Source organism: Artemia franciscana, chromosome 21, assembly GCF_032884065.1.
Source record: "Artemia franciscana chromosome 21, ASM3288406v1, whole genome shotgun sequence".
In the NCBI taxonomy this organism is placed as follows: Eukaryota; Metazoa; Arthropoda; class Branchiopoda; order Anostraca; family Artemiidae; genus Artemia; species Artemia franciscana.
In genome coordinates, this window is record NC_088883.1 from 17,138,789 (window position 1) to 17,152,719 (window position 13,931).

At 35.0% G+C, this 13,931-nt stretch overlaps 1 protein-coding gene across 12 annotated transcripts in view; it reads right to left on the reverse strand.

Annotated features, from left to right (window-relative positions):
• Positions 1–13,931, reverse strand: part of LOC136040963 (muscle calcium channel subunit alpha-1-like) — a 220,922-nt gene that overhangs the window by 173,356 nt on the left and 33,635 nt on the right. The window lies entirely within an intron of this gene.

Below are 13,931 nucleotides of genomic sequence, written 5' to 3' on the forward strand. Positions count from 1 at the left end.
ATTTTTGAGAATACGATCGACAAGAGCCACTTCATACCCGCCATCAAAATCGATGGTGGGAGAGAGTTTTGTCCAAAAATCACTTGTTTTAGTCAAATCATTGTAGAGTGGATTAGAAAAATTGGACATGAATGTCAAATAGAAATCATTGGGCATTGAATATGTCTTACACTGCTACCCAAAAATTCAAATCACAGTTATATCATAGCCAACAAACAAGCAACTCTCTCTTGCCCCTGTGTGTACGACTCTTTAATATATTTTCATTTTGATAAATTTATCAATTATTTTTAACCTTTTGAAGTGCATAGTCATAAAAACCAAGGAGAATGTCTTTGTTTTTGATGTTTCGTAGATGATATGCTACATGTTTAGTGTCTAGGATTTTTGACACTTTAAAAAGTTCAGTAGACCATAAGTAGTTCCTCTTTTGAAAAATAATGGTAGCTCTGATAATTCAAAGTGTATCACCAGCATTGAATTTTTCTTCTTCTTCACAACTTTTTCACTGGAATATTGTTTAAGAAAAGCGTCAAGTGTATCATGATGTCCTCGATAAAATTCCTTAGGGCTAACAATAGACAAAGATTGATTATAATTTTTTCATTTTGAATGATTTTATCTAAATCTTGAATAAAAAGCAAGAGTATTTTCCAATATCCTGAAATTAAAAGTCAAATAGTTCTTATCAATGGGTCGGCGAATCCAGCCTTGTATTATATTTTAGCAATACATCCTCCACATGTGGATTAGCAAATTCACTACCTCAATCCTTTTCAATATTTCAGTAACAATCTTGGTCAAGAATACTTTCTATAGCTCTAGCAGCTTCAACGCCTCTTTTTGAACGCAATGGAATAGCATATAGATAGCAACTAAAAATATTGATTGCAAGTAAAATATATTTATAGTCGTCGCTTTTGTCTCACCACCACTAGTGTCATCAAATAATTGTTTCAACTACCACTTATTGTAGCGGTAGGTGCGCTGGTATTTTCTAAGATTGATTTTAAAGCTTCTTCTTCTTCTTTTAATGTTAGACTACTACTAATAGGTTCCATTAATTTTCTAGTATTTTCTTTTGGTAATAAGACTTTTCGGGAAGTTTAATGTAATTAAAAAGCTGTATAGATGATAGTCAAATGATAAAAGTCCTTTACGATTTGTAACCATATCATATATTAAATCAAAGTGGATTATAACTTTTCCTCTGAATTATAATTCGTTTCTCTTTACTATCAACTTGAATGTGTTCACTTTCCATGAAATATGTCAAGAATATCTTCTTGAATACCCTCTTTGAATATGGCTTTCCGAATTGCCGGTTTTAAACTGCTTAGATCGTAAAATAAATATTTATTTTTTGTAGTTTCTTCAGTGTCATAATGGCAACTAATGACCTTTTTTACCGTTCACTGGAAGATGTGCGGTAATTTCATTGTCAAAAATATCTGTGACTACACGCAAATCCTCGGGGTGCATTTTCATTGAGATCCAACCGAATGTAACTATAGTGTTTATTTGTTGTCTGACTGTATGATGAAAGTAGAAATTTTGGAGCAATGGGTTATATTTGTTTATTGAGAGTTATTAAAGAACTTGAATCACGAAGAACCCTATAAGTGATATAGTAGGTACAATTCAAAGCCAGTGTTCTCATCATTTGCAAATCATTACATGATTTATGAGCCAGTCCGCGTAAGCTGCTAACCCCCGATAAAATTGGATTGCTGAAACGATCATGGACGAGAACTGACATTCCTTTCCCACTGTCTTCAACAAATTTGCCTTTACAGGCCCAACACATTTTCCTATTTTTAAATGCCAACTCGTCCACTTGTGATAGTCATTGGATGATTTACGTTGAGTCACCGTGAAAACGAGGCGTTTAGAAGGGGGCATCCCCCTCGTATACAGAAAAACTTCTGCTCATTTTAAGTTTTAATGTTGCTCCTTACTTTCAGCTAAAATAAGACTTGTTTTGTTTTTTATTTAATTGCAAGATAACTCGGTAAAGTACTTCTATAGAAAAAATTGAGATGACACTTTTGTGGATAAACATATTGTGAATCAATTTACACTATTCGACGTTCTCATTTAGAAAATATTTCTCAAGTCCGATAATTAGTTGCAATAAGGGCACTTAAACATGAATTTCATATCTAGAGAAAATCACGCTCATTTGACGTCTAAATGAATCTTTGCCCATATCTTCATTCAACTTCTTCTTAAAAATTTAAGTTTTTCTTTTATACAAGGCAATTTTTTCAGCTAATTCAGAAAGTGCTCGTTTTTTGCCTGCAAATATCGATTAAGAGAATTTAGCTTCAAAAGAACTAACCACTTTTATTTTGAAAAAAAAGAGGGAAGCAGCAAAATATTTTACAAGTGTATTCTTCTTCAGGAGAGTGAAATTTTCAAGCCCCAACTGAAAGTTACATTTAAGACCTTGCCAAGAGAGAGCCATTGTAAATTGACTAATAATGTTGTGCCATTGTACACTGGCTAATAATAGTGAAACTTTAGCTAATAATGTTAATACGATTTTAAAAATTTACCAAGGGACTAAGTTAGATATAAGATCTAATAGAATTGCAGTAGTAAAAGCAAGCAAGAAGATTATTTTACAACAAAATAATTACTTTCGTATTCATTTTCTTTTATTTCAGCCAGTCGCTTCTGTGATCTCATTGAAGTAACTAAGTAACGTCTGTGGTGCTCAATCGCAGTAGTATCTATTGAATATATAGATATTGATTTGTTTATTAATTCTTAGTTGTTTATTTAATTTTAGGTTTTATAGGTTATTTTAGATTTCATCTTTGTTCTTAGCGTTGAAGATGCCTTGTTTTAAACAGTCAAAACGCGTCGTTTTAGTTTTTTTGTTCCTTCTACTGGCCGTAATCCCGTTTGTTTCCTTCATCTTGAGTTTTTCTTTTCTCCCTCTCTCTTTCTAATTGTGCGCAGCTGCCGAAGAGTTTGTGATAACGGACTGTAAGTAAATAGTGGTCTCTATACACCTTAACAGAAACTCTAAGAAACTAAATCAAGGGAACAGCATAAGCTTCAAAAGAATCTCCGACTCAAAACTGAAATTCTCGCTCTTTTTTAACAAATAAAGTGTATCTTTTCATTATAACTGCAAAATATGGCGCAAAAAAGCCTTTACAAAAATCTTGATCATTTAAGGTTTTTGAAGCAAAACCATACACCACTTCATTTTTTCACACTGGTCCCAATAGTTAAAGGCATGAATATTTTTCTTTATTCTTTATTTCTTTATCGATTTCCAAGTTGTGTCTCGCTCTCGAAGCCAACTTCTATGCGAGGGCCTAGTCTTAAGCAAATCTAACAATTGTGACTCCTCACTCCTCATCAAGTTCTTCTCAGCACGAGATTTTGCGAATCAAATTGTCTTCCAACATTATGAGGTTTCCCACCATCAGACTATTTTTCTTTATGTATTTTTTTTTCATCAAGTGAAAAGTAACAACTAAGAAAGAGCAGTACACCTGCGCAGCAGTTATGAAAGAAACACAAAAATATGTAAACCATTGAAAATTTCCAAATTTAAACCATAAGCAATTGTTGCAATTTCTATAATTGTAGCAAATATACAATAGTCTCAAATGATCATGTTTCCAAAAACTCTTGGAAGGTTTTTTTTGCAAATCTAAATTTCATAAGCAAACGAAAAATCTTTTATATAAAAAGTGTATTGGAAAAACTTGTTGTACAGAAAACTTTTGTACAAACTTTGGATGACTTTGTCTAATAAGAAAACATACAACATCCTGGAAAGCTTGGCACATAACATCTTTAAATGGATGAAGTTTATTATGTATACAAACTTCCGTATTAAATGGGGAGTACACGACTACTTACTTTTATGGACTTTTTTTTTAAATTTAAATGAAGTATAATAAAGAAACTGCTCAAATCTACTGCCAATTTTATCATATTGCAAGACCAACGATATCACGTCTTTACAATTTAATAGCGTCTAATAGGAAAGAAAAATCAACGCATCCCCCCCCCCCCCAAAAAAAAACAGCCTTGTCATAGTTGTTCAAAAAATTTTAAATGACATATGTGAAAAATTGCTATTTATGATCCATTACACCACCTTTTTATCTAGAAAAATTTGACGAAGGCCATTACCAAAGACTCTACATATTTAAAGAATACAAGACACAAAAATTAGCCAGCATTACTTTTCCGTTCCTCTACTCTGACAGTTACTGAGAGCACACAATAAGTTTCTGCTATGAAGGTCTTAGTTTTTATGAATACAGAGTATTATCATAATATTATTAATACTTGTTCCTATACCAAGATCTTTAATTTTGCATCGTCCTTATTTTCACCCATAACAAGAAATAGCACGGTTTTACTGACACAAAACGTACTATTTGGCAAAACCGTATCCAGGGAGGGGGTTAGGGGATTTGACACCCCCACCCCCCAAAAAAAAAAAAAAATATTTATCAAAATCATTAAAACGTAAAAAAAATCCATATGAATCAAATTTTTGATGCGTTTTAAAGTTTTTTGTACCCCCCCCCCCTCCCCCAAAGAAAAAAATCCTGGATATGGCCTGCTATTTAGTATTGTTTTACCGCTGGGATTTGATTTCAAACCACCTTTCCCGCTAAAGCAATACCGACCAACAGTTTAGTGGGCTCTAAGTGCGTGTGCTACTGTGCATGTAGATGAGGATCTTTTGATCAAAGTCCTGTCTTATAAATTAGAAAGTATTTACCATTTCCATGATCATCACATAACTCAACCATCTCCCTTCCCAACGGAAAATCCACTGGAGAAAAAACAATCTTGAACACATATCTGGCTAACTCCACTTTTCATCACCTATATTGGATCTCGAAATATTTGGAGTTTATTTTTTATTTCTTTTCTAAATGTCGTCAAATCGGCTTTTATTTTTTGCGAACCTCTTTCTAGCTAAGTTAATTATTATGGGCAGCCCCTCCCCCATTATAGTATAATATTTGTAGGCATGAATAAGGATTTATATATGAAAAGTATTTTTGAGTGCAGTAGATACCCTTAACATACTTTCTTTATAAATATATATAAAGATAAAGCAATTATCCTACAACCAAAACACCGAAGTCACTCGTCCATTCCCACACGCTCCTTATGGAAACTTTGTTTTGCGGCTTCTTACTTCTTGAACTACAGCAAATAAGGAGAATATCTATGTTGATCGATACAATACGAACTTGTTTTTAGCCTGTCTTTAAGTAAATCACGGAAGTAATTAAAGTTTTTAATTACTACTGAGCATTAGAGAAGACTAAAGTAATAAAGTGCAAGAAATTTGTTTTGATGTTGTCTGCGAGATCAAAATTCCAATTCTGAGAATTGATGTTATGATATATATTATATATATACTAGCTGTTGGGGTGGCGCTTCGCACCACCCCAACACCTAGTTGGTGGGGCGCTTCGCACCCCCCCAAGCCCCCCCGCGCGCGTAAGTCGTTACGCGCCATATTAGTTACGCGCCATTGTAGTTGTGTCCCTGTGTCCCACCAGTGAATAGAGATATATATATATATATATATATATATATATATATATATATATATATATATATATATATATATATATATATATATATATATATATATATATATATATATATATATATATATGTTTTTAACTACGTAAAACATGCGAATATACAACATTCTTCGCTGTCCCATTGTCTGTGCATATAAATAGATTGTCAGGTTTACTGACTCTTGAACATGCAACATATAATTGTTCATGGGAAAAACAATCCGTATTCAGATCTATACTTCATTATTCTAATGATGTGTCCCTGTGTACCGGTCGTCATTTATATTCCCTGTGTCCTGGTCGTCATTTGTGTCCTGGTGTCTCAGTTTGTAATTTCTCTTTGAGTGTCCCGGTCGTCATTTATATTCCCTGTGTCCCGGTCGTCATTTGTGTCCCGGTGTCCCGGTCTGTAATTTCTATTCAAGCAATCCCTGTGTCCCGCGTCTTTTATATATCCCGCCTGTGCCCCCGGCGTCCCCGTTGTAGTTGTGTCCCTGTGTCCCGGTCGTCATTTATATTCCCTGTGTCCCGGTCGTGATTTGTGTCCGGGTGTCCCACTCTGTAATTACTCTTTGAGGTTCCCGGTCGTCATTTATATTCCCTGTGTCCCGGTCGTCATTTGTGTCCCGGTATGTAATTTCATCAGTTGACAAACATGACGTCAGTCGACAAACAACTTCATGACGCATACAGCTCAATCCTTATAATGACGTCAGTCGACAAACATGACGTCAGTCGACACACAAACATGACGTCACTCGACACACACACACACACACACAGAGAACTTATTTATATATATATATATATATATATATATATATATATATATATATATATATATATATATATATATATATATATATATATATATATATATATATATAGTCGAATACTTCCACTGGTTCTTTTCAGCAATTTTAGTTATTATTATAATTTTCTTTTGTTCTTTTTTATTATTGCTGTTGATATTTTGACAAATAAGAGCCATATATTTCAAAATCTATATCATTTTTAATGAAATGCAAATGGTATTGAAGTCGTTCAGAGGTTTGAGACGGAGGTAGGAGACACGTAGCACCACTCTTATTTGCAAACCTTGACTAGCCTTAAGAAATCATTTTTTTGCGTTTTTGTTGATAGAACGGCAAATGAAAACACAGTATTTGAGATCGTCTTCAGTGAAGTGCAAATGAAGCTCTGTCTACGCTCAGGACTAGAGCTAGGCGTTGGCCCTACTGCTGTTTGTGGCAAATTCTGCTTTTTTTCAAGTTTGTATTGATTACTCATTTTAATTTCTATTCAGTTTGATTCTCTTTATTGATTTATAGTGATATCTGTTCCTTTCAAGTTTGGATTATGATATGCCTTTATTTTTGTATGTCTTTGGTTTCATTATAGTTCTTTATTTTATTTTTTTTGAACAGCTTTTTGTTGGAAAATGTTTTTCTTTGAGTTAATTTCCCTTCGTTTTTACACAATAAATTTTGTCTATTGGTTCATATCAGGGATATTTAAAAGTGTTTTTCTTTTCAATCTTCATGCTTAAAAACACAAATTTAGTCAAGCTATTTAAGCTTTGGATAAAATTCGAAAATTAAGTAAACAATTTTTATGAATAATAATATTCTCCAATAAATTTTTGATACAGTTTTATTGTAGAATTCTAGATGGATGAGGAGCAGGAATGTTATTTAAAGTGGATTGGAAATCTGCATAACTTTAGGCGAATATTAATGATTTTAGATAAAAGCTGCTTTAAACTTGAAACACAAAGCTGTTCTCAATATATTACATATATGCTATTCCGATGACTCGAATATACACAGTATCTTTTCGCTGACCTCTACCCCCTCCCCTAAGTCAAAAATTGGGCCCCACCTAAGCCAATTTCCCTGAAAAAACCTCTCTACAAGTTGCAATTTGTTCCCAAACCCAAATGTAAAACAATTAGCACCTTGCACAATTAATTACCCTTGCCCCCTGTGCCTGTGGGGGTCACATTGGAGCTTTAGTGTAAAAACATCATTTTCTGAATTTTTACAGAAACATTTAGCCCCTTCCCCTCCTCCAACACGCAATTTAAATTTTTTCTACCCGACTCTCCCCTTTTCTTACTACAACAGTGCCCGAAAGTTTCAACTCCATCCCCCGAGCCTTTTCTTTTTAGCATGCAATTTGGATGACCTGGATACATATAGTGTTTTTTCAATTCTCCTCTTCTCCCTCCACCCTAAGGTCAACATTTAGTCTCTGGTAACATATAGCTTCTTTTGATTTTTATTGCTACTTTACCATGCATGAATTATAAGTCTCATTGGAAAGTATAGTGTAAAAACGTTATTTTCTCTGAATTTGTGACAAAAACTTTTAGCTCCTTTCCCCTTCTCCAACACGAAATTTGAATTTTCTTTGCCCCGCTCTCTCCTTTCCTTAGTACAACAGTGCCCGAAAGTTCTAAGTCCATTCCCCAAGCCTTTCCCAGGATGTTGCAAACATTCTATTTGGATGACTGGATACATGTAGTGTTTTTTAATTTACCTTTTCTCCCCACCCCACCCCAAAGTCAACATTTAAAAACCACCTAACCCTACTCCGAAACTCTCTCAGAGTTTCAACTTAATCCCTTAAGCCGTTAATTTCGGTCCTCGGGATATTGTGGATATAGTGTTTCGATATCCTGGGTGCATATAGTGTCCTTTGATGTAGTTTTAATCCCTCTAAACATTCTCTGTAAGTTTCTTCTGAATATCCTTGGCCGTTCTTGACAGAAACCCTGACGACGAAAGGCTGAGCATAAAAGATTGGAGCGGTTCCCGTGTTGTGAGATTCTTTGGAGTCTCCGTCATGTCATAAGCTCCTTCCTAAGTCCCTATCCCCAAACGGGAAACCCTGCTTGTGAGGTCCCATAGCAGCGTCAGGGTAAACCTTCACCGCTTTCCCAACCAGAACCATGAGTACAAACGACGTCTAAGTAAGCGAAAAACAGCCTCTTATACATAACTTAAATAAGAAGTGCAAAGAGATTCGGGAACAAATATATACGAAAAATTAAGCAAGAGATTTTTTTCGTAAACGGAAAAGCAGTGTGGTCTAAGAAATTATTTACGTCTGGAACAAATATATATATATATATATATATATATATATATATATATATATATATATATATATATATATATATATATATATATATATATATATATATATATATATATATACATATATATATATATATATATATATATATATATATATATATATATATATATATATATATATATATATATATATATGTATATATATATATATATATATATATATATATATATATATATATATATATATATATATATATATATATATATATATATATATATATATATATATATACTAGCTGTTGGGGTGGCGCTTCGCGCCACCCCAACACCTAGTTGGTGGGGCGCTTCGCGCCCCCCCAAGCCCCCCCGCGTGCGTAAGTCGTTACGCGCCATATTAGTTACGTGCCATTGTAGTTGTGTCCCTGTGTCCCACCTGTGAATAGAGATAGATATAAATATATGTTTTTAACTACGTAAAACATGCTAATATACAACATTCTTCGCTGTCCCATTGTCTGTGCATATAAATAGATTGTCAGGTTTACTGACTCTTGAACATGCAACATATAATTGTCCATGGAAAAAAACAATCCGTATTCAGATCTGTACCTCATTATTCTAATGATGTGTCCCTGTGTCCCGGTCGTCATTTACATTCCCTGTGTCCCGGTCGTCATTTGTGTCCCGGTGTCCCAGTTTGTAATTTCTCTTTGAGTGTCCCGGTCGTCATTTATATTCCCTGTGTCCCGGTGTCCCGGTCTGTAATTTCTCTTTGAGTGTTTTTTCTTTTTAGTTTTTTTTTTTAGTTTTTTACCTTTTTTCCTTTTTCAGTTTTCTTTTTCTTCTTTATTTTTCAGCGTCACTATGAAGTACATATCGACGAACCTTTGTTTTTTTAACTTAAATCTGGTAGACATTGATGACCTTATCCAAGTCAAAATCCCCAAGCCAATCATCATCGCTATCATTTTCAGTTTTGATATGTTTTGACTCTCGCTGTCCAGGTGGATTTTCATCTAACTGCGCGGTTTTGCGTTCTTTAGCCGCAAGCCTGTTTTCTTGCTGTTCTTGTGATTCCCCGGCACGCTTTCTTTTCTTACTTTCTCTATCAGCTGCAAGCCTGTTTTCTTGCTGTTCTTGTGATTCCTCGGAACGCTTTCTTTTCTTACTTTCTCTATCAGCAGCAAGTTTTTTGGCATAAACTCTTTGAGCAGCTTCCTCGGCTGTTGCCATTGTAGGTTCTTCAGTCATTTTACAATTAAACATTTTTCCGTGAACAAATGTCTTAAATATCTTGAATGACGTCACCGTCAAAGCAAAAATGACGACAACTAATTTCATGACGTCAGTCAACACAGAAACATGACGTCACCTGATCCACAGACAGACAGACAACTTATTTTTATATATATATAGATAGACTAGCTGTTAGATAGACTAGGTGCACCAACACCTAGTTGGTGGGGCGCTTCGCGCCCCCCCAAGCCCTCCCGCGCGCCTAAGTCGTTACGCGCCATATTAGTTACGCGCCATTGTAGTTGTGTCCCTGTGTCCCACCTGTGAATAGAGATAGATATAAATATATGTTTTTAACTACGTAAAACATGCTAATATACAACATTCTTCGCTGTCCCATTGTCTGTGCATATAAATAGATTGTCAGGTTTACTGACTGTTGAACATGAAACATATAATTATCCATGGGAAAAACAATCCGTATTCAGATCTATACCTCATTATTCTAATGATGTGTCCCTGTGTCCCGGTCGTCATTTACATTCCCTGTGTCCCGGTCGTCATTTGTGTCCCGGTGTCCCAGTTTGTAATTTCTCTTTGAGTGTCCTGGTCGTCATTTATATTCCCTGTGTCTCGGTGTCCCGGTCGTCATTTGTGTCCCGGTGTCCCGGTCTGTAATTTCTATTCGAACAATCCCTGTGTCCCGGTCGTCATTTATATATCCCGCCTGTGCCCCCGGCGTCCCCTCATTTTACAATTAAACATTTTTCCGTGAACAAATCTCTTAAATATCTTGACTGACGTCACCGTCAAAGCAAAAATGACGACAACTAATTTCATGACGTCAGCCGACACAGAAACATGACGTCACCTGATCCACAGACAGACAGACAGACAACTTATTTTTATATATATAGATATATATATATATATATATATATATATATATATATATATATATATATATATATATATATATATATATATATATAGTCCGATGACTGTGCCTCCAGGGGAGAGACATGACCCATTGTTTGCATATGAGTGCAATTTTAGGATTGGGAAGAATATTTAATCCCAGGTGTCCGAAAACTACTACTGCTACTACTACTACTACTACTACTAATAACTCACTGCAGCACCAAGCCGCCTGAGGCCAACACAGCTACGCACGCTCCTCCTCCAACCTAATTTATTTAAAGCCTCCCTCTTTACACCCTCCCAGGAAGTTCCCATTTCCTTTAAATCTTTATTTATGACATCCTCCCAACCCAGAAAAGGACGAACTGCTTTCCGTGTAGCCCCAGACGGTTGGCCAAAAAGGACAATCTTCGGTAATCTGTCATCCTTCATCCGTAGAACGTGGCCTAGCCATCTCACCCTTTCTTTCATTATAGCTCCAGAAAGCGGGATTGAACCACACTTTTCGTACAACCTACTGTTTGAAATACGGTCAGTCAGCCGGGTACCCAAAACAATCCGTAGGCAATTTCTCTGGAAAACATCTAGTAAATTTTCATCTGCTTTTCGGAGTGCCCATGCTTCAGAGCCATATTTGACCACTGTCATCACTGTAGCTTCATATATTCTAATCTTGGTTTGTAGACTTATCTTTCTATTCTTCCAAACTCTTTTTAACTGTGAAAAAACACCATGGGCCTTAGCTATTCTACTTTTAACATCTTCACTGCTCCTACCATCTTTACTAATAATACTACCAAGGTAAGTGAAGCTCCCAACCTGATCAATCTTTTCGTTACCTAATGTCACCTGTTCATCTTCACTTATTCCTAGCTTTAGTGACTTAGTCTTCTTAACATTAATTTTCAAGCCTATTTTAGCACCCTGAACTCGTAAAACCTCTAAAAATTCATTCATTATTCTCACACTTCATCTAATATGCTTAAATCATCAGCATAATCTAAGTCCAGGAGCGTTCTTCCTCCCCATTTGATTCCATGGTCTCCAATTGCCTTTCCTGTGCTCCTTAAGACGAAGTCCATCAAAATGATCCATATAAGGGGGATAGAACACAACCCTGCTTAACTCCTGATTTAATACAAAATCAGCTGCTAATCTCATTTCCTACCTTAACGGCAGCAGTATTATTCTCGTACATAGCGCAAATCACTTTAATGCATTTTTCAGGTATACCATATAACGACAAGACCTTTGTTAATGCTGTTCTTTCAACAGAATCGAAAGCTTGCTCATAATCGATAAAACTGAGGACCAAAGGTGTTTGACAACGAAGGGACTTCTCAATTATTAACCTAAGAGTGAAAACATGGTCGACACATCCTCTACCTTTTCTAAAACCGCATTGTTCTTCCCTTAAAACTTTGTCTACAGCATGTCTCAGTCTAAAAAGTATCATATTACTCAGTAATTTGCTACCTACAGAGACCAGACTAATGCCTTGATAATTACGACACTCACTCTTGTCACCTTTCTTATACAGTGGTTTAATTAAGGTTTTCCTAAAATCATTGTATACTTCCCCCTTTTCAAAAATCATGTTCATAATCTTCAGTAGCTTATTCCTAACCTCAGAGCCACCATATTTAAGAAACTCATTAATCATACTATCAGCACCTGGGGCCTAATTATTTTTTAATCCTTTTAGTACTGTCGCTAATTCTTCCTCACTAAACAAATCTTCCTTCACATCCAAGGTATCACAAACTTTTTTAAAGGACACTATGTGAATCCAGGCTGTCAAAAGAGCGCATCTGCAATCGCTAAGGATCAGCTTACAGTATTAAGTTGAAACTTACAGGGTATGTTGAGAGGGTACTGAATCTAATCAAAACACACTTTGTGCATCGAGGCTGTCAAAAGAGCGTATTCTTGTTTCTACTTTTATAACTTTTTGTCTGAAGGACATTTTTTTATATATAGCGAGTTGCTAGCCCTTCAGTTGGTTTTAGCCTACATCTCCCTGACTATTTGATAAAAAAAAAAAAAATAATAAGTTTTACGAAACATATTTTACTGCAGCAGTTGTGATAAACAAAAATCTGTTTAAAATCGTAAAAAGTTCCGAGATTTTGACTAATACTTTCTGGTAAAGCCAGAACGGTGAAGCATTCTTACTGTGTCAATTTTTCTAGCAAATAATACCCTTGTTAGATCATATTTTCAGAAGTTCTCAGGGGATTTTTATTTTTAAATCTAGTTTTAAGAAGAAAAAAAAATTTCTATAAGAAATTTATTCGGAAAAATTGCTAACGAAAACCTTTTTTTGCACGACTACTGAATCACTTGTAGTTGAAAAGATACATCATAGATGGATTTTTTGACCTAGTTTGACCTAGTTGTTGTTTGGACCTAGCTCAAAACAACAACTGACATTGATGGATTTTATTTTGCCTACAAAACCCCAAATAAAATGGGGAATACGTGACCAGTTGCTTTGTAGATCACTCATGAATTTAAATGAAGCATAATAAAGAAACCGTTCAAATTGGTTACTAGTTTTTATTCATTTTACAAGATGAACAATGTCACGTCTTCGTCATTTAGTAGCATTTATGTCTGCAAAAAAAAAAGATGTACGCTTTGTTCCCCACAAAAAATAAACGCAGTCGCAGTTGTTTAGAAGATCAAATGTGAAATTAAAAAAAAAGAATATTTATAACCCCCCACCGTCTCTTTCCATCTAGACCATTGCAAACAATCGGACAAGTTGAAAGAAGACAAAAAATACTCGGAAAATAGAAAAAAAAACTAAGATAGCTAGCATTATGTTTTTGCTCGTCTATAGGCTACCACAGCTATGCAAAACACGTAATTAGTTTCTGCTTTGGGGCTTTTAGTTGTTATGGTTATAAACGAAAACATAATATGCCAAAACTTTATTTTTTTCAAATTTTATTCATGCTGCAAGGTTCGCGATTTTATATCTTCCTTATTTTTGCCCATGCTAGTGGAAAACCTATTCTAGTGATTCGAAAATTCTACGTGACATTTCTTTTAAATTTTGATTTTATTGTAGATAGTTAAGGAC